The 24,583-nt window shown below is 44.1% G+C and overlaps 1 protein-coding gene across 2 annotated transcripts in view; it reads right to left on the bottom strand.

Annotated features, from left to right (window-relative positions):
• Nucleotides 1-24,583, bottom strand: part of PTCHD1 (patched domain containing 1) — a 52,439-nt gene that overhangs the window by 19,624 nt on the left and 8,232 nt on the right. The window lies entirely within an intron of this gene.

Raw genomic sequence — 24,583 nt, 5'->3', positions numbered from 1 at the left:
CTGTCACAAATACGCTTCACTCATTAAAACATTTTTTAAAGATTATATTTTTAAGTAATCTCTACACCTAACCTGGAGAGTGAACTTACAAACCTGAGATCAAGAGTCGCTTGCTCTGCCCGCTGAGCCAGCCAGCCGGGCACCCCCATTAAAACACTTTAAAAAGGGAGGTCGTTACTTAGCTTTTCTAACTTACATCATTTGCCCCCAAGTAATTACCTTCAAAGTGACACTAAATCAAAATTGCTTTAAAAATGCTTTCAAGGAATATCTGGTTTTCACCCCCAAATGAAATCTTTTCTTCGTTGAATCCCTCCAAATTCCACGTCTTAATCTGGGTCTATATTCTGCAGCTGTAAATGGGTAGGAACCGACTGGCAAGGGATCCTCACCCAGGACACGAGAAAACACCTTGAAGTGGATGGACCTGGTCTCGGCAGTTCATCAATTACACTAGCTCCCTCGGTGTTATGTTCTGTCTTCGCATGATCTCACTCTCACCCACTCTCTTTCCTCTTCTTTTAATAGAAATGCATTACATCAGAACACCAGAAGTCGCAAGTTGGGGATTGTTACCGTGATTCATTTGTAGTGCAGCCAAAAGCAAGTTAGTCATCTCTTAATAAGTGAACAGAAATATCATTCTGCCTTTGAAACATTACATGTTTGGAGGACACCAAATTTAAGCTGTGGATGTAGCCAAACAAGTGACTATCTGTCTACACGCTTCTTCTGTACATGTGTGCCTGGTGTCAGCCTGACCTGCTCTAGTGTCACAAGACAAATGGGTGCCTCTGTCCATACTGTCGTGTAGTGGAGCTCTGGGAGAGTGGGATGTGTCTCTTGTTCTCCTTGCTTTCCCACCAGGGGGTGAACACTCTTGCTGCTGATGTTGACACTAAAAAGCAGCCAAGAGAGCCCCACATTGTAATTCCCCAAACAGGCTGTTTGTCTTTGCAGCCTTGGCTGAAAAAGCAATGCAGCTTTCGATCTGAAGCGAATAAATCTGAGATTTTAGAAACAAAAAACAGTAATGATGGAGGAAAAGGCAAGTATAATATCTCCTTGCAACTTTGGCCCAATTCCACATTGGTCTGGAGGAGAAAGACAACGTGGTGAGGCAGAGGTCCCGTAACCTCTATTTGCATAGTCTGGGGGAAATTTTCATGTGGTCTTAATTTAAAAAATTCCTTGATATCATGAAGACCCCTGGAAATGTGTTATGTTAAACTTTCTGATTAGAGTGGTTATCTTTTAATCCCATTGTCCTCACTTAACTTTCACGGTCAGGATTAAGCTCTGGTAGAGCAAGTTTGTGGGTCATGAGTTTTGCTGAATATCTCTAAGAGGACAGAATGCCCTCAGAAATGGGAGAATGTTAAAGCTGATTGGCCAAGAGGCAAAGAAAAGTCGCAAAGAGCCACATGCCTGGGGAATATGCAACAGCAGTTTTAAGATTTGGTCAGGAGAACACAAATAACTCTTCAAGGGACCAGAAAAACAGAGTACCAAGGACATCCAAGTCTGAAAATGACCGTGAACCTGAGTGGGAAAAGCACTGGATCAGGGGTCAGAAGACTGGAATTTAAATCCTGGTTTTATGTCTTGTTGATCACATGGGTTAGAGAGAAATTTTTTAAAAATGGGCCTTTAAAAACATGTATCATGCCTCTTCCTTGTTCTAAATCCTCCAGTGGTTCCTCCCAGCACTGAGAGCCAACACCTAAGTCCTGACTGTAACCAACAAGATGGTACACTGTCCTTGCTGACATCTGGGGACTCACGTCTCACCATGTGCTAGTCACATGGCCCGTCTCTCTCTTAGTTCTGCCAGGAATGTCCTGCCTCCACACAGCCTCGCTTCCTTCACTTCCCTGCTCAGATGTAATCGGCTTCCCTGACCCCAGCCCCCATTTAAAAAAACTATCCCTCGTCATCACCATCATTTTTTCTCAATTAAAGTTTTTCATGGCACTAGCTGTGATATGATGTTACATTATGCAGCTCTTTTTGTTTCTTTATTCTGCTGCCCCCGCTAGAACACGAGTTAAGCCACGCCGGTGTGTCTGTCTATTGGGTCTACTTCTATGTAGAGCTTCGCTACCTAGAACAGTTCCTACCACATATGCTCACTAGTTGTGGAGTAGACATATGAATATAATAATCTTGTGCATGACTGGATTTTAGTCTGTGTCATGGGCAAGAGGCGGGCCAAATGAAATGATAGAGTGTGTGCATTTTGTAAACTTTAGAGGGCTATGCAAAGGTGACTGCAGTTATTCTACAGCGGGGAAGCACAGGGTGGTATTTCTTGTGGGAGAAGTGTCTTACAGCTGTCTACATATGACCTAGAGTTGATTCCTGATCGTCCTGCAGGCCCTGATCTTTCCTGGGTTTTGACAATATCTTGTGCTTTAGTGGGAAGGACATGGGTTATGAGGTCAGATGCCACAAGTTCAAATCCTGCCTCTGTTGGTACTGCCTAAGGGACCACAGCAGACACGGCTGGGCCCTGCCCTTGTCTTCTCACGACTTCAGTGCACACTGGCCCTCCTTCCAGCCTGATGCGGGAATACAGGGGCATTAACATACTTTCTTAGTCCCCAGCAGCCTGGAACTATGACTAAAAACAGTTCGTGTATAAATACCCCAGCTCCCGGTCCCCAAGGTGGATGACTCCGGGGCATGTGTTCCTCACCGTTTCTCAGAGTTCCCCAGCAGGATTAGGCTGCCGTTGCCTGGTGTGTGTGTGTGGGGGGGGGGGGGGGGCGTAAACTAGCTTGACAAGGACTTTATAACTGACCGCTTGCCTTCCCTGTTGTATGTTGCCACTCTCTGACCAGTGTTTCCTGGGATTGTCTTTCAGATAGACTACTCGTATGGAGTTCTTGACTCTGGGTCAACCTTTGGAGGAACCCAAACTAAAACAATGACTTTAGGCATTTAATTCCATTTCATTATCTGTAAAGTGGGGTCATAGGGTCATGAGGAGGATCGAGTGTGGGAAAACAGAAAAGGTGTCTGCTCTGGCATTTATTATGTATTAAGCCATATGGAATTGCCATTTGTGTAGGGAACAAAGTGGTTCAGTGTTGGCAATTTTATGTAGTTCACCTAACTGACCTTCAGTGAGGGTCTGTTCTTTCCCCCCCTCTTGGCCCCTCTTTCTTTCCAAGAGTCCTGACAGAACCGGGGCTCCCCTCGTTGGAGCACCAGACAATCTTATTTGGTTTCCAAGGTACAGTTTGGTGGTACCAGGACTGGCTTTTAGGAAAAAGACAAGAGTTCTGGGCTGGGAAAGGTCTTACACATCCACAAACAAGACTGCACAATGAGCCCCTGCATGCAGCTGGAATTCACACGTGTAGCAGCTTCGGCTTAAGACAAAAAATGTAAAGCATCATATAACCCACATCCCTGAAATATTTGAAACTGCAAATAATTAATAATAATGTTAAATCTACAAAATTATGAAAAAGTGTCACTATCAGATGAATTCTTTGGCAATTTTTTTTCCTTCCAACGATTTACTAAGTTTCTCATGAGCACTGAGTTTGAGAACAGTGTAAATTATATGGCTGATAAAAGAACAAACAAGAAAAAAAGTTCCACCTGATGACATGGTAATGGCCCTCCTGAATGATGGACCGTGAGCTTTCTGAGGCTGAGCGCATGATGTAGTTCATAAACGAGTGTGTTACCTGATGTTGCATTTTTTCCACTGGAAATAATATTGTTTTTGGTTTTGTTATCAAGCTTCTCTAACAAAACTACTGCCCTTAAGAATCACAGGAGTGATCCCACCAGTGCCCTCCTTTTCCAGACCTGCAGAGGCTTATGGAGCAGATAGCCAAGGGTGTGATGGGGTCTGTGATTCAGCGTGCCCGGGCCTTGACCCTTCTGGAAGTGCTACCGTTGGTGGCCTAATTTGGCTGGGTGGACGCTGTCTGCCTGGGCTTGAATGCTGGCTGGGGCACTTGGGAACTGTGTGATCCTGGACACAAAGCTGTAGCAGCTCTCTGTGCCTCACTTTCCTCATCTGTAAAGTGGGGCCTAGAGGGACTACGAGGAGTACCTATCTAGTAGGACTGCTGGAGGATAAATGAGAAACTGAATGTGAACTGCTCGATATCGTCTCTGACACACGAGTGGTACCCAGCATAGGTTTGTTAGCAAAAACAAAACGCCCCATTTCCATCCTCTCTTTTGCCTTGTCCCCCATGATGTCTTTTTTCTTTAACTGAACAACTGTTTCTCAGTTGTTCTTGAAGAGCATATTCAGTGGGATGTAAAGGTGACCTCTTTTTGCTCACATCTTCACTGAGAGACTAAGGGGTAGATGCATGCATCAATACACAGATTTGAAGAGAACAGCTGGGTTGTATGTGTGTAAAAACTGGCACTCCCTAATTCCAGGATCAGCTACAGCCTGACACCATCCCACCTTTTCCAGGTGAGCTGCCTACTTTGATTACCGTGCACATTAGACCAGGCAGGGAACTGTGGGGTGGGGGGCAAAAGGAGGAAACTAAAAGGTTTGAAGTGCTACTGCATGCTGGGTTTTGTGCAGAGAATGCTGCATCTGTTACCTCATTTATCCTTGTGACAACTCAGGGAGGTATATGGTACATTTACATTGGCAGGTGGGGAAACTGAGCCACAGGGAGCTTAAATAACTTGCCCCTGGTCACAGATTGAGGATGTAGATCAGCCCACATTTAAATCTTGGGCTTAGAACATTGTTCCCTCAGGGGGGTTCCTTTGGCAGAGTAAAGACTTCACACCCTGATCTCTGTGCCTTGGCCATTGGGGTAGTGATGAACCTGTATTTGGGTACTAGGCTTCAGCACAGTCCAGCCACAGTAAGAGATGTTTATCAGCAGTTATGAATTGAAAGGGGTGGTGATGTAGCAAAGTCAAGGGGCTGAACATGACAAAGCAGCCTAGCAGAAGCAGCAGGACTCAAGTACTGAACACTGAGGCCCAACCAATGCCAGATATTTACACCAGAAACCTCAGGGAGAAGCCACAACCCTGGTACTGATGACAGGCATGTACGACCGGCTGGAGATGAGGAAGACAGGTGTGTAAAGAGATGAAACTTTCATCAGTCCAAATAACATCCTTTCTGTCTTGCATGTTTCCTGTGTGACTGCCCGCCTCCCACCCCATGCACACACCGAAGGAAAAAGAGAAAAAAGTACTTTACAGAACATACTAGTGGAAAGGGCTAGCAATTTCGGAATTTATTGCAAAACACTAGGCTGAAGTTGGGGATGCTATAGGATGCGGGTATCACCCCTCCCCCCAAGGCTGTTTAACACCAGAATATATACGTTCCATGAGGGCAAGGACTCTCTTTCACTCCATCCCATATCCCTGGCACAGACGGGAAGCCCAACAAAGATGTACTGACTGAACTTTCTGTGTTTGTTCCTTCTTGCTGATTTATATTTTCTCTGGTGACATTGAATGATACTTCATTTGTGCCCAAAGGCTACTGTGCTACATGCATATCATTTCCATCTTAAATAAACAGATGACATTGAATTTAGTCCTGTCGCTTACACAGTGCAGACAAATGGCTGATCTCATTAGATAAATGGATATGGTTAGACTATAATCTAAAAAATATAAGAGCAGAGAAGCACTTTAGGTAGGAGACTGGGTACTGAAATAATTATGTATTATACTTCATTACAGAGTAGTTTGAGTTTTTATTGTGTATTTGTTGGATTTCTATTTTTGGAGGGGAATTCTTTTTAAATACAGAAAAGTTTAGAGACTAATATAAACACGCTCATGTACCTACATCTAGTGTCATTCTATTTGAAGATTCTTCCCCCCCCCCCATATTAATGCTGTTGGTGGGTAGGGTGATCATACAATTTATTATCCAGACTGGAACACTTTTGAGAGTGCAGGAGGGCACTGTTTTTTTTTTTTTTTAAGAATTTATTTATTTGACAGAGAGAGACACAGTGAGAGAGGGAACACAAGCAGGGGGAGTGGGAGAGGGAGAAGCAGACTCCCTGCTGAGCAGGGAGCCCGATGTGGGGCTCGATCCCAGAACCCTGGGATCATAACCTGAGTTGAAGGCAGCCGCTTAACGACTGAGCCACCCAGGCGCCCCCAGGAGGGCACTGTTAATTTCACAGAAACACCAGGCATAATGTGGGACTATCACAAGCAAAGCACGATACTCTCCTTATCTATGAATGTCTCAGAGGATGTGAGCACTGATGTGACTTCATCCATTTATGCCTCACAGTGGGCACGAGATGGCAGTCCTTTGGTTTGCAGACCCATGCCTGCTGATGGAACCTAGACTTTTACTACAGGTGACACTAAGCTGTCATCAGATAGTCCTCTGGGAAAGGAATCCGGGAAAACTACTTCTGTCTCTAATTACTTCCTACCCTCCCACCATCGCAACTTCCTTCCATGGTAAGGCTCTGATGTTTTGCAGAATTCAGCTCTCATGTAGCCCAGTTCTGTTCTCTAATGCAGAGGTGGAGTGCATCTATAGCGTCCTCAGAACATTCCATCTACATGCCCTAAGCACACCAGCCCTGCTGGAATTGACAGATGGCTTCCACTCGGTTGTCTCAGTGACGTGGCTTCACCCAGCTAGGAGCAAAGATTGCTTTCATGTCCAAAGATGTCACTATGGGTGATTCTGTCTTGCTTTAGGGCTGGCAATGGCTCACAGATTTGGCTGATTAAGTTTTTCAAGGCTCGCACATGTAAAGTCTGTGATGGGTCTCAGAGAGGCAGCAGGTGGAAGGCCAGAGCATTTTTGCTTTGTTGCGAGAAAGTCTTCTCCATTTCATCACCAGTTATAGCAATGAACCATTTACTCAACATATATTAAGTGTCTATACTAGGTTGGTTATTAATATAAGCCCTGGGAAGATAAAGAACATCAAGAGAGTTTTACCCTCAAGAAACTTAAGAATCTAGCAGAAGGACTTCAGGCAGAGTCTCGGAACTGGTTAGCACATGCAAACCACAAAATGAAGTAAAGTGTTACAGTTCCGTGATAGAAGTAGCTAAAGGGTGCAGTGGGGCGACAGGGAGACTAGTATGTTGGCATGTGTGTGCGTACAAGCAGTGGGAGGGGCACGGTGAAATGCAAAGTTGGAGCCGAAATGGGGCCAGATGAGGGAAGATCTTCCCATTCACCCATTCAAGGAATATTTCTTAGTAGCTATTAGTAAATCTTACATCAAGCTGTGTGAACAAGACAGATAGGGCTCTGCCTTCACAGAGCATTCAGACTCTGAGAGATACACCAACAAGGCAATTACAAGATTTGCATGGAGTTCTAAGATGGGAGAAGTGGGAAAGGGCATCTCTGGCAACCTTGCTGGCACCAGGGAAGACTTCTTGGAGGAAGTGACTTATAAATTAGCACCTGAAGAATGAAGAGAAATTAACCACAGGCAGAGGCTCGGCATGGGGGTATGGAACCGGTGGTGACAATTTGGGCAAAGTCTGAGAGACACAAAACGGATGTCAGGGGAAAGAGAAGTGGTTCGGGCTGGTGGGAGAACACGGGGGAGCCAGAGGCAAACAAAGCCCAAATCACACAGGGCCTTGTCTCCTAAACTTGAGAGACAGACTTTGTCCTGCAGGCAACTGGGAGCCAATGAAGAGTTTCAAGCAGGGGATGAGATGATCAGAACTGTGGGCAGATTACTCTCTCTGCCGTGTGGTAGACAGCCTGGGAAGGCTGGAGAGCAGAGGCAGGGAGATGGAAAAGAAGGTCTGAACCACAGTGTACATACTGGCAAGAAGGAGGCAGAACACTGATGTCTCTACCTTTTTAGAGATCCGGATGGCTTAGCCCAGGGAGTAAGCCACGTACTCAAATTTGATGACAAGGTTTAGATCCATGGTACCGATTAAACATTTGAGCTGCATTTCCTAGGTTTGGGCCTTAATGTGTCACCTATCAATTGGATTTATTAATGTGAAGATCTAACTGATGTGTGGCTTTGTACTTTTCTGTATGTCTGCTTCTAAAGTGCAGTCATAGATCACACAAGTACAGAAGTTCTTGGCCAATTGCTTCAAGTTCCTCTGTAGCAGATGCACTTGGCAAATGCCAGCACCCTTGCTTCTTTGTCAGAGAGCCCACTTTGCCATCTGCTTGGCAGACCAGAAGTTCTGGGGCATTAACACCCCCCGGGAACAGACTTCAACCAATGACAGATGGGAGTTGGCATGGAAATACCCAGTTTCCCTCCCCATGGGTGGGACTATTCATGGGTGAGTGTGTTTTAAATTGGTTCCCAGAGCCTCCCCAGTGGGGGTGTGCTCCATTTGTTTCCAGCCATGGCCTGCCTGATCACACACCCTTTTAGGCTCCTTCCCCTTTCTGTCTTGCTACCTTGTTCCCACCCCACTTCTGGTTGCCCTTCACCTCCCAAACAAACTACCTTTACTTGGTTTCTTGTTTCAGGGTCAGCTTCTGTGGGAACCCAAACTAAGAAAATGTCTAACCATGGTCAAAGCCTCTGGAATTGGAGTTTCCTACTGTTCTCAAAACACTAAAGCATTCTAAATGCAACTGCTAATTTCCTGTGTATTCAAATATGTTTATGTCAAAAGAAACAGACTCTTAACTCTAGAGAACAAACTGATGGTTGCTGGAGGGGAGGTGGGTGGGCGGGTGGGGTGAACCAGGTGAAGGGGATTAAGGAGGGCACGTGTTGTGATGAGCACGGGTTGATGTATGGCAGTGTTGAATCACGATATTGTACACCTGAAACGCATATTACACTGTATGTTAACTAACTGGAATTTAAATTAAAAAGTAAGTATTTAGAGCCCCCCACCCAAAAAAACCCTCAAAACCCAAATATGGTTATGTCAAAATAAAACAACCCATAGGGAGCAAAGTTAGGATCTTTCGAGCTCCTCTTTATACTCAATCTTTTGATGGTGGACACATGTTTGGGGACGGTGCCCACTTGCATACAGTAGGTACGTAGCAAATATTTCTCAAGTGGCTCTGAAAAGTTCATGAATACAGATGGCTGATGCTATCAGGAGCACAGGAGGAGCTATCTCCCTCATTTGGGACATAGTCCAGTCTTTTCATTCAAGTTTAAAGCTAATCACATGTTGGGTCCAGGGTACACTAATGACAAGAAGGCACCATAACTCCTCAAGAAGGGCTTAGGCCTGCATGCTGCCGGGACCAGGGCACTGTGAGATGACATGATCTCTCATCTCTCTTCTTGCTGATGATAAAGGAAGCAGGCATTTCTTTGGCTTTTACTTTATTTGAAAAAAAAAAAAACAAAAAAAAACAACAACACTCAGAGACACAGCAGCCTCTTTGCATCCTTCTGGAGTATGTCAGCAGGTAAGGTCTCAGGCTTCGGTGTTCTCTGTTGACAGCAAATCCTGGAATATTGCCCAAGTTGGATGAGAGTCCCTATCTTTACGTTTCTGGGTTTCTGCTGTTATGGCGGTCGGTGTGTGGGAGAGACAGCTGATGTGTTCACTGGATTCCTTCCCAGGCAGTGATGTGCCTGGGGAGTATGTGCTGATGGAGGCAGATTCTTCATGCGTCGGCCCTGCTGCTGGTACAGGTGTGGAAAGGCTCCATGATGGCAGTGTGTCCAATGTCAGGAAAACTGAGCTGACTTGTCTGCCAAGATTCAGGCTGTCTTTCTTGTCGTTCCTTACCATCGCTGGATGCTCTGCACTGCTGGGATGGTAGTCTAACTCTTCCACCTTATTCGCAGGATCACTGAATAGAACGTGTGTGTGTATACTCTTCATTACTGAGGTATAACATTTATATAGTAAAGTATACAAATCTTAAGCGTACAGCTCAATGAATTTTATATGTACATACCTGGATAAGTATTGCTCAGCCCCCTGAAGGCTCCCTCATTTCCTTTCACAGTCAATACCCCTACCGCCCCCGGGGCAAAATTATTCTGATTTCTAGCAACGCTGTTTAGCTTTGCTTATTCCTGAGCTTCTGATCAATGCAACTATGCCGTAGGTACTGTTTTGTGTCTTCTGCCTTTTACTCAAACCACAGCTCGTGAGATTCATCCATGTCGTGTTTATCAGTAGTTTATTTCTTTTTGCCGTATAGTATTTCATTGCATGAAGGATACCAGAATTTATTGTTCTTTCCTGTTGGAGGACCTTTTGGGTGGTTTCCAGTTTGGGCTTTTTATAAATAAAACTGCTGTGAACATTCTTGTGCAAATCCTTTGGTGGACATACACGGTCGTTTCTTTCAGGTATATAGTCGCGTTGCTACATGTTTAACAGTAAATTCTCTAACAAAAACAGCTCTGATGGCCAATTTCAAGCTTCCTGGGGGACGTGAGTTAGGAAGAGATATGCCAGGAGCCAGTAGGGGGCGCCAGCCTCAGGATACCACTGGGTGGGTAGACAGACCCAGGAATGGAATTTGGGGATCAGAGAGTAAGAATATATTTACAGTTTTCCAAAGTGATTGTACCATTTTACATTCCCACCAGCAATGGGTGAAAGTCCTAGTTGCCCCATATCCTCAGCAACACTTTGTATTATCGGTCTTTGACATTTTCACCATTCTGGCCAGTGTGTCACGGGTATCTCATTTTGGTTTTGATTTGTGTTTCCACGATGCCTGAAGTGAAGCCCCTTTGCACAAGCACATGAGCCCTGTGGCTATCCTCTTTTCCAGCCTTTTGCCCCTTCGGATGGTGGGTTTGTTTTGTCTTTTCCTTGTTGATTTGTAGGAGAAGATCTAAATCAAGACAATTGAGACTGACTGGAAAGACTTCCAGAAAGAAGCGCTCCAGAGGCAGCCTGGCATGCTAGAAAGAACCTGACACTGGGGTCACACAGACTTGTGTTCATAGAGAACTAAGTCAGTGACCACCTGGTAACCTTGAGCAGATTCCCCTTCTTCTTTTTTTTTTTTTTAAAGATTTTATTTATTTGACAGAGAGTGAGACAGTGAGAGAGAGAACACAAGCAGGGGGAGTGGGAGAGGGAGAAGCAGGCTTCCTGAGGAGCAGGGACCCCGATGCGGGGCTGGATCCCAGGACCCTGGAATCATGACCTGAGCTGAAGGCAGACGCTTAACGACTGAGCCACCCAGGCGCCCCCAGATTCCCCTTCTTGAGCCTGTTTCCTCCTCAACAAAATGGCATTAGTACTTAGAAGAGTGGGTGAGTTCTGAATGAGACAATGGAGAGAGCGCGCCTGACAGAAGAGCACATGACAGGTTCTTAGTAAATGGTGGAACCTCTCCCCACCTCAGTCAGAAAGTGTAGCTGGCACTTTCGCCCATGGGTTGCTATTCATGAGACAATGATGGTTTTCATTTAATGCCTGGAAAGCCCATATTCTTTTCTTCCTGGCTGACTAGTGGTGTTCTGGTCATAGAGCAACTGCCTGTCTCTTGATGTGAGGGTTTCATTCTTTGTGAGAAGCAGCATGTGTCTTTTTGTGGAAGGCGCAACAGCAAGGTTTGCTATCACGACGTTCTGCCGTGCCTTATTTAATGTGAGCCAGGGAGGATCTGCTGGGCACTTTTTAGAGGCCCGTCCTCTGAGGAGAAGCGGCTGCAGGCCAGCAGCCCTAAGAAGCGGGCTGTGTTGGGAAGGGCTGCCGAGTGAGCAGTCCAGTCCGGGTCCCCAGCCCTCCCTTCCAGGAGTTAGGACTTGCAAGGAGTGATGGGCCTGGTTCACACATCACCTCCTCCAGGAAGCCTGCCCTGGAAAAGCAGATGAGGTCCTCCCTGGTCCCCTGTATGGGGACACGTCTGTCATCACTTGCCACGTTATAAGGACGCCTTCTTTCAGCTCTTTGAGCCTTATTCTTTGTTACATTCCCTCCTCCCAGCACCGTGTAGCACACAGTACTCAAGACAGAGTTCTGGACAAACCAACAAACTCTCGTCCAGTCACCTTGCCATCACCGGCATGCATCTGTGTCCTGAAACCTGCTTAAAGACTGTCACTGACTGGACTGGGCAGCAGTACTAGCCAGTTTGCGAAGACTCGGGGGGAAAAGCAACCCAAACAAAAAGGCAGACAAACAAGGGGAACCGGAACAGATTGGAAAAGATGACCATTACAATGAGTATATATGTACTTTTATGTCGAAAGTTAAAGATGTTGTGGCAATTTACACACAAAACCAAATAGCATAGCAATGCTTTTCCAGCCCAGCCCTCAGGGGAATACACAGGCAGATATTAATATATGCAGCTCCAGAAAGAACAAGACATTAGAATTAGGAATAAAGAGATTTTTAAACTCTCAGTCTATCATTTCCACTCTTCCTTTTCCAAGCTTTAGTAGCTTCATCAGAATCAATATAAACAAGCCTGCAGATTGCAAACTAAGTTTAGATTCATTTAAGAAGTGGATGAGCTTAGGTGTTACTCTGTTACCTTGTAAATAACATAGCTAGTAGAAGCTGAGGTGGAATAGAAGAACCTGGAACAGAGAAGTATCCTTGTAAATGCCACCTTAACATTTTTAAAAAGATTTTATTTATTTATTTGACAGAGAGAGACACAGTGAGAGAGGGAACACAAGCAGGGGGAGTGGGAGAGGGAGAAGCAGGCTTCCCGCAGAGCAGGGAGCCCGATGTGGGGCTCGATCCCAGGACCCTGGGATCATGACCTGAGCCGAAGGCAGACGCTTAACGACTGAGCCACCCAGGCGCCCCCACCTTAACATTTTTTTTCACATTAACCATTTAAAAGAATCGTTAAACTCTGTGATGTGCTTATGTGTTTTTATAATGGTTATGATCAGGTTTTGTAACTTATCTTTTTAAGTTAAAAAATGGGCAAAACTGCCCTTAAAAGGGAAAATTGAAATGCTAAAGAGCAGACCATTTTGAAATGGAAGCATTTTCACGGTGCTTTGCACACAACTTTATAAAGACAGCTCCCAATAGGCAGCAAGCAACTCTCAGTAGGGAAACCCCAGATTGTTTTTATGAGCGGAGACTGGAGGCTTTGGCAGGTCACCCTGTAAAAGACAATCCATTAGCCATCGGCTGCTTCCCACTTGCGGCTCTGAAAGCATGGTGCAGGCTCCCAGAACACCTTCCATGCCATCTGGGGCTTTATTAGCAGAGAGTGCTGACTTCAGAGGCCCCATGTGCCTGCTGCCCCAGGAGGGCGGGGCCAAGGACCACAGTCCGCATCTGTTGCAGAGTTAGGATGGATTCCAAAACACGGCGTCCCAGGAGCAAAAACCAACCAACACAACATGAAAGACTTGGGTGGAGGAAGATGGAAAGAGTATCTGGGTGGATAAAGGAGAGAGGTTGGGAGGGGCTTTCCAGAATCTGCAGAGGGACCAGGAGCAGTAAAAACAAGGAATTTCACCTTGTTCCCAAAGCATTTAGCCCCAGCCTCCTGAAGATTTCTTTGCTTATATAAATGTTTCAAAATTTGGCGTTAACACAAAGTTGTTTTTAATAAGCTGAGGTGATGTTTAGATGACACAAACAACTGAACTAAGGTTTTATTTTCATTTAAAAACAGATTTGTTTAGATAAGCCACGAGACGAGAAGATAGCTAGGTTGCAAGGATTATGGATTTATACACTTTAATTCGCAAGTTTTACAATTTTACTCAACATACAGCAAGTGGAAGAGGAAGGGCTACCTCCCTGATTTATCCTGCTGTCTCTTGGCTGCCTCCTCCCCCTCTCTGCTGGTGAGTGGCAGGACTGCATGGAAAACCTGTGAGGTTTCCCCTGCGCTTCCCGCCTCCTCAGCCGGAGCCGGCTGCTCTCAACCCTGCTCACTGGGGACCACCTGTGGAGCGCTAGGAACCCAGAAGCCTGGGCCCAGCCTCACTCCTTGGAATCCGAGAACCTCTTGGCCAGGGCTCAGGCATCTGTATTGTAAAGAGCTTCCCAGGGGCCTATACACGCAGCCAACGTTGACAATCCCTGAGTCGCTCGACAAATCCTGTTGATTTCACCTCCCAAAGCTCGCAGATCCATCCTCTTGGGTTCCATTTCCATTGCTCCTGATTTGGTTCTGGCCCTGATACTCTATCTGGACAACAGACATGGCTTCCTAACTCATTTTTTTTTTTTTTTGCTTTTAGTCAGTCCTCCAAACTGCCACCAGATTTATTTTTCCAAAACACAAATTCAAACCTGTCATCCCTCTGCTTTAAATCCTCCAATGGCTCCCTTCCGAATGAATGACGGAGCCTGTTTATTTCTTAGATGATGATGGAGAACAGCTGTTCCTCATCCTAGGCAGGCTCTCTCAGCTTAAAATGCTTTCTTTTTAACTTTATATTTTAAAATAATTTAAGACTCACAAGAAGATGCCAATATAGATCAGAGTTCCCATGTATCCATCACCCAGCTTCCCCTAATGATAATTTCTTAAATAACCATAGCACATGATCAAAACCATGAAACTGACTTTGGCACAATACTATTAACTACAGGTCTTATTTGGATTTCTCCATGTTTGTATGTGTGGGCACGCACACAGAATGTTATGACGTTTATCACATGGGCTAAATACAGTTTAAAAATATCTCTTTTTCTATGTAGCAGCAGTTCTCAACTGTGGTTGCACAGAAGTTCCTGGGGGACCTTTAAAAAAGTGCCCATGTCTGGCCCCACTCTAGACCATGCTTTAGTCCGGCATTTATCAGATTTTCATGTGTACACAAATCAATTGGGGATCTTATAAAAATGCAGACCCTGATCTAGTAGGTCTCGGTGGAGCCTGGGATTCTGCCAGGGGATGCAGCTGCTGTTGCTGCCAGTCTGTGGACCACATGTGGAGGAGGCCACCCTGTTACCAGACACATAGAATGAGAGCCTATGGGAGTGAGACCGAGGCACGGTATGTGTGAATCCCTCCAGTGATTCTACCATGGAGTCAGGCTTGACAACCACTTAGGTATGTGATGGAATTTGAAGACTATGTCACCCTTGGAGTTCACAGTCTCAACCCATATTTGAACCATTCTAGGTCATGTCAGTCTCCTCTGATGAGTCATCCAAATGCCAACCAACTTTTGCAGCTAAGAAATCCTTCTTTCAGGCACCTGGATGGCTCGGTCAGTTAGGCGTCTGCCTTCGGCTCAGGTCATGATCCCAGGGTCCTGGAATTGAGTCCTGCATTGGGCTCTCTGCTCTGCAGGGTGTCTGCTTCTCCCTCTGCCCCTCCTCCCACTCATTCTCTCAATCTCTCTCTCTCTCTCTCAAATAAATAAAAATCTTTTTTAAAAAAAAGAAACCCTTCTTTCCACATAACCCACTTTGTTTTTCTGAAATTTAGAAGTATCCAGTGTGAACTCTCTCAACTTGCCTTTCACTTCAGTTTCTTCTCTATACTTTGCCCATCTTGAGACAAAAGGGAAGGTGAGACTCTTCCGTTTTCAAACCCAAATTCTGCTAAAGAGATGGCTTCCAATTTACTACCAGTTACTACCTCATTGCCTTGTCAATTGCCCTCCAAGCCCATGGATATTAGACAAATGCTCACTTTCTTTAGCACTTGACAAGATGCACTTTCGGCTACCGACCTTGTTTTCTGTCTTGCTGAGAAAACCCCAAGCCATCATTTAGAAATTGCCTTCAACTTGCTATCACCACATACAAATTTCCACATCTATCTGTTTCTATTCTCTCACCCTGTGGAAATCAAGGCCATGACCCTCCCTCTAAGATCCATTTCTTCCACTGGGTTCTGGCTTTCCTTTCCTTCTTCCCAGTCTTGTTAATCTCCTCTAACATGCCCTCTGTTTCTACTAGTTCCTTCGCATGAGCTTTGAAATACACTCATGTCTTTCCCATGTTAAAAAAAAAAAACACAAAAAAGGCCTCGGTGACCCCACTTCACTTCCAGCTTCTGCCACATCTCCCCTTCTGTAAAGAGTTCTTTACATTTTTTGTCTCCAACTACACTTCAGAGAGTGATTCATGCTTGCTAACTTCATTTCCTCACCTCCCACTCACTTCTCAAACCACTCCAGACTAGACTCTAGCCCAGCACTCAACCAAAACTCAACAATGACTTCTAAGCATGTACATCCAATGGCTACTTTTCAGTCCTCACTTACCTAAACTCCCAGCAGATACAGTTAAGGCAATAATGTGGGGTCAAAGTAATACTTTAAAAATATCTAAGATGGTTAAGCATGTTGAGCTTTTCAAGGGGAATCCAGTCGGCTCCATTAAAGCATGGGTGTGCTTTCTTCACTGCTGCATCCTGTACTATATGCCTGGCAAACAAAGGTGCTCAATAAATATGTATGGTTTGACTTAAACTCTGCCTCTCTGCCATGATGAATTCCATGACACGACTTTCTTCTCTCCTCCTACCTCTTAACCTGGCTATCCAGCATCTGTCTGACTCCTCTACCTTTGCCTACCTTGTACATCTGATATTACTCAAGATTCTGTCTCTGGCATTTCTGATTTTTTTCACATTCAAATGCACTCTTCTTAGGCAATGAATTCCACTGCCATGGTTTGGCTTGTCACATTTATGCTGTCCAATCACTGGTTCACATCAGTGCCTCACCTCTCCAACTGGTATATATCCAACAGGAGAATCTTTTCTTCCAGATTTTTCTCCCACCCGCTTCTTATTATGGTTTACAGCGTCCTCTTTCTACTCACCCAGGTGGGAAACCTCTAGGCCAATGTCACGTTTTTCCCCTTTGTTTACTCACACATCCAATGAACCTCAAGCCCTATTAATTCCACCTCCCTATTTTAGGGATAATATTTTCCATGTGTTTTGAAGCATATTAGTTCCTTGGGATGTTAATAGGGGTCACCAAAAAAGTAAAAAGTATCCATGACCAAATAAACTTGAGAAATGCTGAGCAGGACAGAGTTAAATAGATTTCCTTTGAAAGCCTTTGATATGTTAATGTGCACTCACTGTGGGGGCTCTGATATGTAGATACCATAAACATTGTTTCCCAATGTTATTTTGTCACAGAACCCCAATTTTTTTTTTGCAACATCAAAGGAAACTTTCCTAAAACACATTTTGGAAAATGGTGGTCTAATCTATCTCCTTTTTGCTCCTATAGCTATCTTATTCAAAGCCTCTTGCTTACAGACTTGAAGTGAAAGTTCTCTGGGTGGAGGAGGGGATCTACCTATCTCCAGTATCTTGCTTCTCCAACTTAACCCCTACACTTCTATAAGAGCTATCCTTATAAAAATTAAATCATGACTCTCCCCAGATTATTAAACATCCTGCCCCTTCCTTCTGTCCAAGTCATCTGTATACTTACTGACTTTCTGCCTGTTTGCCCTGTCAATTACTGACAGAGGAACGTTGAAGGCTCCAACTATAAGAGTGGGTCTCTTTCTCCTTTCAGTTCTATGGGTTCTTGCCTCATGTATTTTAATGCTCTGTTGTTAGGTGCATACATGTTTAGGATTTAATATCTTCTTGGAGAATTGATCCCTTTATCATTATGTAATGCCTTCTTTATTCCTGATAATTTTCCTTGCTCCAAAGTCAGCCACATCTGAAATTAATATAGCTATTCCAGCTTTGTTTTGATTAGCGTTAACATGGTATAGCTTCCTCTATCCATTTATTCTTAACCTGTCTCAGTCTTTCTATTTAAAGTGGGTTTCTTATAGGCAAGATAGAGTTGGGTCTTGTTTTTTCTTGGTCCCCTCTGGGTCACTGTCTTTTAATTGGCATATTTAACACCATTCACATTTAAAGTAACTACTGATACAATTGGATTAATATCTACTGTGGTTGTAGCTGTTCTCTATTTGTTGCCTTTGTTTATTTTCCCCCTTCTTTTTCTGCCTTATCTGGTTTTAATTGAGAATTTTAAGTTATTCTGTATTATCTCTTCCCTTGGTATATCAACCTTACTTCTTTCAAAAAAAATTTTAGTGGTTGCTCTAGTACTTAACACTATATATTTATACCTAATCTAAGTTCATCTTCAAATAATACTGTAATGCTTTATGTGTAGTACAGTTGGGTTATAATAGAGTATTTCCAATTCCTCCCTCCTGTCCCTGGTGACATGGCTGACATTCATTCCACTTAATCTATATGTTCTAATCACATAATGTTATTACTATTATTGCTTTAAATAGTTATCTTTTAGATTAAGAAAAAGAAAACTAAAAAGACTTTATTTCACCTTTTATTCCTTCTCTAACACTCTTCTTTAGTAGATAGGAGTTTTGGACCCATGTAATTTTTCTTCTGCCTGAAGAACATTTCTTTTTTTTTCTTTTTTTTTTTTTTAAAGATTTTATTTATTTATTTGAGACAGAGAGAATGAGAGAGAGAGAGAGCACATGAGAGGGGGGAGGGTCAGAGGGAGAAGCAGGCTCCCCGCCGAGCAGGGAGCCCGATGCGGGACTCAATCCAGGGACTCCAGGATCATGACCTGAGCCGAAGGCAGTCGCTTAACCAACTGAGCCACCCAGGCGCCCTTGAAGAACATTTCTTGCAGGACAGGTCTGCAGGCAGTGAATTCTTTCAGTTTTTGTTTATCTGAGAAATTTTTTGCATCTCCTGCACTTTGAAGCATAGTTTTGCTGGATGCAGAATTTTAGGTTGGTGAGATTTTTTTTCTTTCAACTCTTTATTTCACCCCACTGTCTTCCTGCTTGTGTGGTTTCTGATGAGAAGTCTGATATAATTCTTATTTTTGTTTCTCTATATGTACAGTGTCTCCTCCCCTGCCCCCCACACCAGGCTTCTTTCAAGATTTCCTCTTTGTTTTTGTTCTTTTCTAGTTTGAATATGATATGCCTAAGTGTGGCTTTATGGGTACTTATCCTCCTTAGTGTTCTCTGAGCTACTTGGATCTGTAATTTAGTGTCCATCATTAATTTTGGGAAGTTCTTGGTCATTATTACTTCAAATATTTTTTCTGCTGCATTCTCTCTTCTCCTTTTGACAGTCTAATTGTGTGTATATTATACCTTTTGATATTATCCTACAATTCTTGTATGTTCTGGGGTGTTTCCACTCTTGTATCTCTGTCCTTCAGTTTGTGAAATTTCTATTACCTTATACTTAAGCTCACTGATTCCTTCCTGGATTGTGTTGAATCTACTGATAATTCCATCAAAACCATTCTTCATTTCTGCTACAGTTTCAATTTCTAGCATTTCCTTTTGATTCATCCTGAAGGTTTCTATCTCTCTACTTATATCATCTCTTTGTTGTTAATGTCTACTTTTTCCATTAAAGCCCATAACACATTAATCATAGCTATTTTAAATTTCCTGTCTGATAATTCTAACATCTGTGTCATATCTGAGTATGGTACCAGTGCTCCTTTGTCTCTTCAGACTGTATTTATTTTCTTTTGGCATCCTTGTAATTTTCTTTTCCAAAGCTGGGCATGTTTTATCAGTTAATGCTAACTGAGGTGAATGGGCCTTTACAATGAGGACTTAAGTCCCTCTAGGAGTTGGGGTGTATTTAATGTTTGTTGGGGCTATATGTACCAGAAGCTTCAAATTCCTCCATTGTCATTGTCTTTGTTTATCCTCTTGACTTTGGGCTTCCCTAAGTACTCCTTCTCAGACAGTTTATATCTTGCAGCTGTAATCCACTATTATTATCCTGGAACCTTATTGATATGGTGGTAAGATTTAGGGAGGGAAAATGCTATATAATAATCTCCTGATGAAATCTCAGTCTTTAAGTGGGCCTGTGTTTTGGGGCTATGACTTCCACAAATATTTCTCCAGTGGTATAGCCCCTGCCCCCCCCGACTTCCATCCCTGGATGTAGCACTTCTAGTCTATTTCCTTGAAGTCTTGACATCTGTGGACTCTTTTCCCCCCACTTAGGTGAGACAGGAAGGCTGAAAGGGGCTTCAGTGGGGAGGAACCTAGGACAAAGTTTAAGAATTGCACTCTAGCAAAATCCTCTTCTTTAGAGAGTAGGCCTTTGTTATGGAGAAGACTGGGTGGATTTCACAGTGATTATTCTTCCACCTCTCCCTACCAGATCTTCACCTTGGGAATCTGGTGGGGTTTCTGGAGATGAAGCCCAAGAAGATGTGAGTCTCCTGATTCCTTCCCCTATAAAGACAGTGACTGCAGCTCCCAGGAGTCTCTCACTCTCATGCTAGTCCACACTCAGGCTCCATCAATTTATCAAAATTACCATTTAAGTGTTTCTACCGGAGCCTTCTGCTTCAGGTAAGCAGATTATGTCTATGTCTGTATGGATGTGCCTGCCTCTACAGATTTTGGGATGACAGTTTCCCTGTGACCTCAGTTCTCTGATGTGTCCAAGAGAAGTCATTGATTTTCAGTTTGTCTATGTTTTTCTCAGTGTATAGATGGGAGCGACAACTTCCAAACTCTTAACATGTTGAAGCGGAAACTGAAGGTTCTCCCCCTTACTCTGTTACTGTTTGAAATACTGCCTCGAGGCCATCAGACACCGAGGTCATGCCTCACTCATCTATTTCTGTATTTCATGGAGGCAATCTGGTATAGTTGTTTTTAAATGATGTTTTACAAGCCAGTCCTGTGTTTGAATCCTGATTCCCCTGCTTATTAGTTAAGCCATAGGATGTATCAGTTATTTTATCTGTGAAAAGCAGCAGTGTTGGATAGAACATTCTCTGATGGTGAAAATGTGCTTTACCTGTTCTGTCCACTACAGGCACTTGTGGCTATGGGGCATTTGGAAAGTGGCTACTGCAACTGAGGGAATGAATTTCTAATTATATTAACTTAAATTTAAGTCAAGTAGCCACATGTGGCCAGTAGCTTCTGAATTGGACAGTGCAGGTCTAAGGCTTTAGAAGTGTCAACAGTGGATGAACAGATAGGCTATTTTTTATTCTCCTTGGGTCTTTCAAAGTAAAAATATAGACCGATGCAGTATTACACTATCTAAGAGTATGAAGCCATGTCAGCAAAGCTTCTGCTTCATAAAAGGTAGCCACTGACTCTACAGGAACTTTTTACAAAAGGAAATGGTGGTATGAAACATGTCAACCAACTAAGCCACTTACTCTTTTCCCCTAGGAATCCCCAGAGGCTTGTTCTCTTGCCCTGGACAAACGTGTATTCAGTGCAGGAATTGTGAGATTAGTGTGGCCTTAGGCATATTTCACTTGATGAATTTTGTTCACACACGTATCTCCTTTTGTCTTCCAACCCTGTGATGATGATGTTGCTGATCCCATTTCATGGGTGAGAAAATTGAGACCCCAGAGAGGTTAAGCGACTTGATCAAGGACACGTTAACGGTTCACAGCCTCAAACACAGAACCTGGGGGTTCTGCAGTGCTTATTCCACTATGCCCAAACCAGTACTTACTGAAGTTCACTCCAGCTCTACTTTCCGTCTCTTTAACAGCACTGACATCAGACAGTAGCTGAAACTGAACAGTAGCTGTTGGGCCCTCCCTGGGGACACCTCGCCTCTGGCAACCACAGAGCTGGGTCCTTGCCTCAAAAACACAACATGCAGCTCCTGTTTGTACCCACTGTGCCTTCTGGTTTGATGTAAAAGAAAGTTTCTGCAAAAGCAAATGGCAGGTGACCCCGTGTGGGAAGTCTCTGGAAAAAGGAAACTTCGGCAATCACACGGTGATGGTACCAACAACATCTACAGCGTACGTGTGGGTAGGGGGCTTATGTCTCCCCTGCCCCCACTCCATCTCAGACTGTCCTTTCTTCTTCTCAGCCCCTTTTCCAAAAACCCCAAACAGGCAACAGAGCAGGCCCCTCTGTCCAATACGCTTGCCTTAAATTGCAAACTTAAAAGGTTCACACTTACGAAGTAGCATTTGCACAATAGCTGTTGCAGCATCATTCAGAATTAACTGCTGAGCAAATATATCTTGCACCCTGCTTATACCTGTGGGCCAGGTTCCACAGAGAGGGAGACTGTATTTCTGGAATTACACCTGGCAGCTAATTACCAAGATGCTTTATAGAAGTGGCTCTCGGAATGTGTTCCCTGGGCCAATGGGAACAGCATCACCTTGGGAACTTGTTAGAAATGCAAATTCTCAGGCCCCACCTCAGACCTACAGAATCAGAAACTCGGGTGAGACCCAGAATCTGTGTTGGAACAAGCCCTCCAGGGGATACCCGCTCAAGCTGGAGAGCCACTCCCTTACAGTATGGAAGCAATTCAATGGCACTGAGTAATTAGGAAACACAAAGGTTCCTCGGGTCCACTAAGCCACTGCTGTAGTCAGCATGGTTCTCAAACCAGCAGCAGCAGCCCTGGGAGCTTGTTAGAAGTGTAGGATCTTAGGCCTGCTGTCTCAGACCTACTCTGAATCAGAATATGCATGTTAATAAAATTCCCAGGGAATTCGAAAGCATATTCAAATTTGAGAAGAAGTGCTAATCCTCACTTACACTGAGGTTGGATCCATTTGAAGAGTTCTGGCAAAGAGAACCAGGTAGGCAGGGGGGATTTTCTTTGGTGGATTTGATTTTGATCCTAAATAATTATAGATTTCTTTTATAACCCCATAAAAAGAAATTTTAGAAAGGGGAAGGTGGGGAAATGCACTGACCTAAATGATTAAAACCCCCAGTCAGCAAAATTTTACATTTCACAGTTTCAAAGGGCTTTACAATTATCACTTTGCCTGGTTTTCCTGATCTCTGGCAATTCTGAGGGCACTTTCCCTTTGAAGTGCTTGCAGATCTACTTATGTCGGCAAGATTTCTCAGGGAAACACTGTAGTCATGTAAATTAAGTGAGAGAGGAGAGTTATCAACTCTCTCACCTAAGTAGCTGGAGAATCCCTGTCTGGCATGCTGTGAGGAGTGGTGAAGGGAACCTTGAAGCAGGAGCCCACAGCCTCCCAGAGCTTTTAATTCCAAAGACACTTTCCTGGGCAGGAAGTGAAGGCTTCCTTTGTGTGTGAAGCCCTGTCAACCATGAAGATGAGGTTCTGAACCCCAAGAAACCACCTCGAGGAGGCAAAATGCAGTCCACCCAACTGACAGCTCTGCCTGCCTAAGAACTTAGGAGCTGCATGTTCAGAAGTAGGATGAATCCAATCATCTGTTACGACCCAAATGGAGTCATTAAAAACCAACAAATTGCCAATCTGAGTATTAAGAATGGAGATTGAGTACCCATTATGGCCTGCTGGATCAAAGGGGGGAAAAAAAAGCTTAGATGTGTTATTTACTCAACAGGCGACAATGGCTCTGGGGGAGTTGGCACTTAGGAAGGAATGACAGTCATTTTCAAGGCCAAGAGCAATAACGATCACATACCCTACAGAAGGCTGTGGTTACACAGAGCCGTCATGTACCTTATCTCAGTGCATCCTTACCATAAGTGGGTGCACAGGACGCTATTACACTCAGTGTGGGTGAAGAACCTGTTTCTCAGGGAGGGTCGGCAACTTACTCAAAGTCACGGAGTTCTGGAAATTGGGACTTGAGCTTGGTTTCCCTGACTCCAAATCCAGCGTTCTGTTCACAACAGGTAAGTCCGAGCCTTGCTACTCAGCATGCGCTCTACTGCCCAGCAGCGTTGCCTGAGAGCTTGTTAGAAATCCAGACTTGCAGCCCCACCCTGGGCTGAAGCAGAACCTGTATTTTCACAAGGTGTCCAGGTGACTGGACTCTTAAAAAGAGTCCAAGAGCAATTCCTCTTTTACTCAGTATGACCACTCGCTTAGATGCCAAACCAAAACAAGAACAAAAACAAGAGGCTATAAGGCGAACCTCACAAAAGTAAGGTGTATTGAGTATCACAAACATTTTTTTTTGAGTGCTTATAGTGATCATCCTATAGCCGAGATGCATTTTTTTTCCTTGAGACAATTAGGATTTGTCTCAAATCCTTTGTGGTATTTGGCAAAGTCGTGGTGCCCATGGAAAAATGGGCAAAGGAATCTCACCTTCAATGCTGAGAAATTAGCAGTTCTAGTGTGACCAAAATAAATCAATAGGGAAGGGAGAGCACATTTTCCATCCTATAAACCATCAACTGGCAGTAATTTATTAACTACCTGCTGCACACTCCACATTATGCTAGGTTCTGGGAGAAATCTGGGAATATGAGACATTGTTCCTGCCCTTGAAGAGCTTATGGTCTTATTTAAGAGAAAATATCAGGCGACAATACAGTGGATTATATAATAATGTATAGTTAAGCATTAAGGCATGTGGACATGACTGAAAGCCAGATAGACTTAAGGGAGGGAAGGAGCCATGAATGTGGGAAGGCCTTACAAAGTAGGAAGCATGTGAGTTGGACCCGAAGTAAGGAGTGAACGCATTTCTAGGGAGGAGAGCAACAAGAGTCCCTGTGTGCAGATGGAGCTATGAGAAGCAGCCTGCGGACTTGTATTCATGAAGAGGGGCTGGATCGGGGCCCCTCAGACCTGGGGGTTTGGCATAGAAAACCCCCAGTCCTGGTGGTGCCCAAGCCCTGTTGGGAATCACCTTTACCACCATCCAGTGGAGGACCTGAAAATGAAAACGGGTTTTCGAATTCAAGAGTAACGAAACAGCTCTGCTGGATCATTCTTGCCTGTAGCTTCATGGAGATGTAGTCATGGCCATTTTGTTGAGTGAAGGGAGGAACATGGCC

This window comes from Mirounga angustirostris, unplaced genomic scaffold, assembly GCF_029215605.1.
Source record: "Mirounga angustirostris isolate CCGP_5_RB_7025 unplaced genomic scaffold, mMirAng1.0.hap1 SCAF_11, whole genome shotgun sequence".
NCBI lineage: Eukaryota > Metazoa > Chordata > Mammalia > Carnivora > Phocidae > Mirounga > Mirounga angustirostris.
The sequence above is the reverse complement of the archived record's forward strand: the minus strand, read 5'-3'. Positions and strand labels throughout refer to the sequence as shown.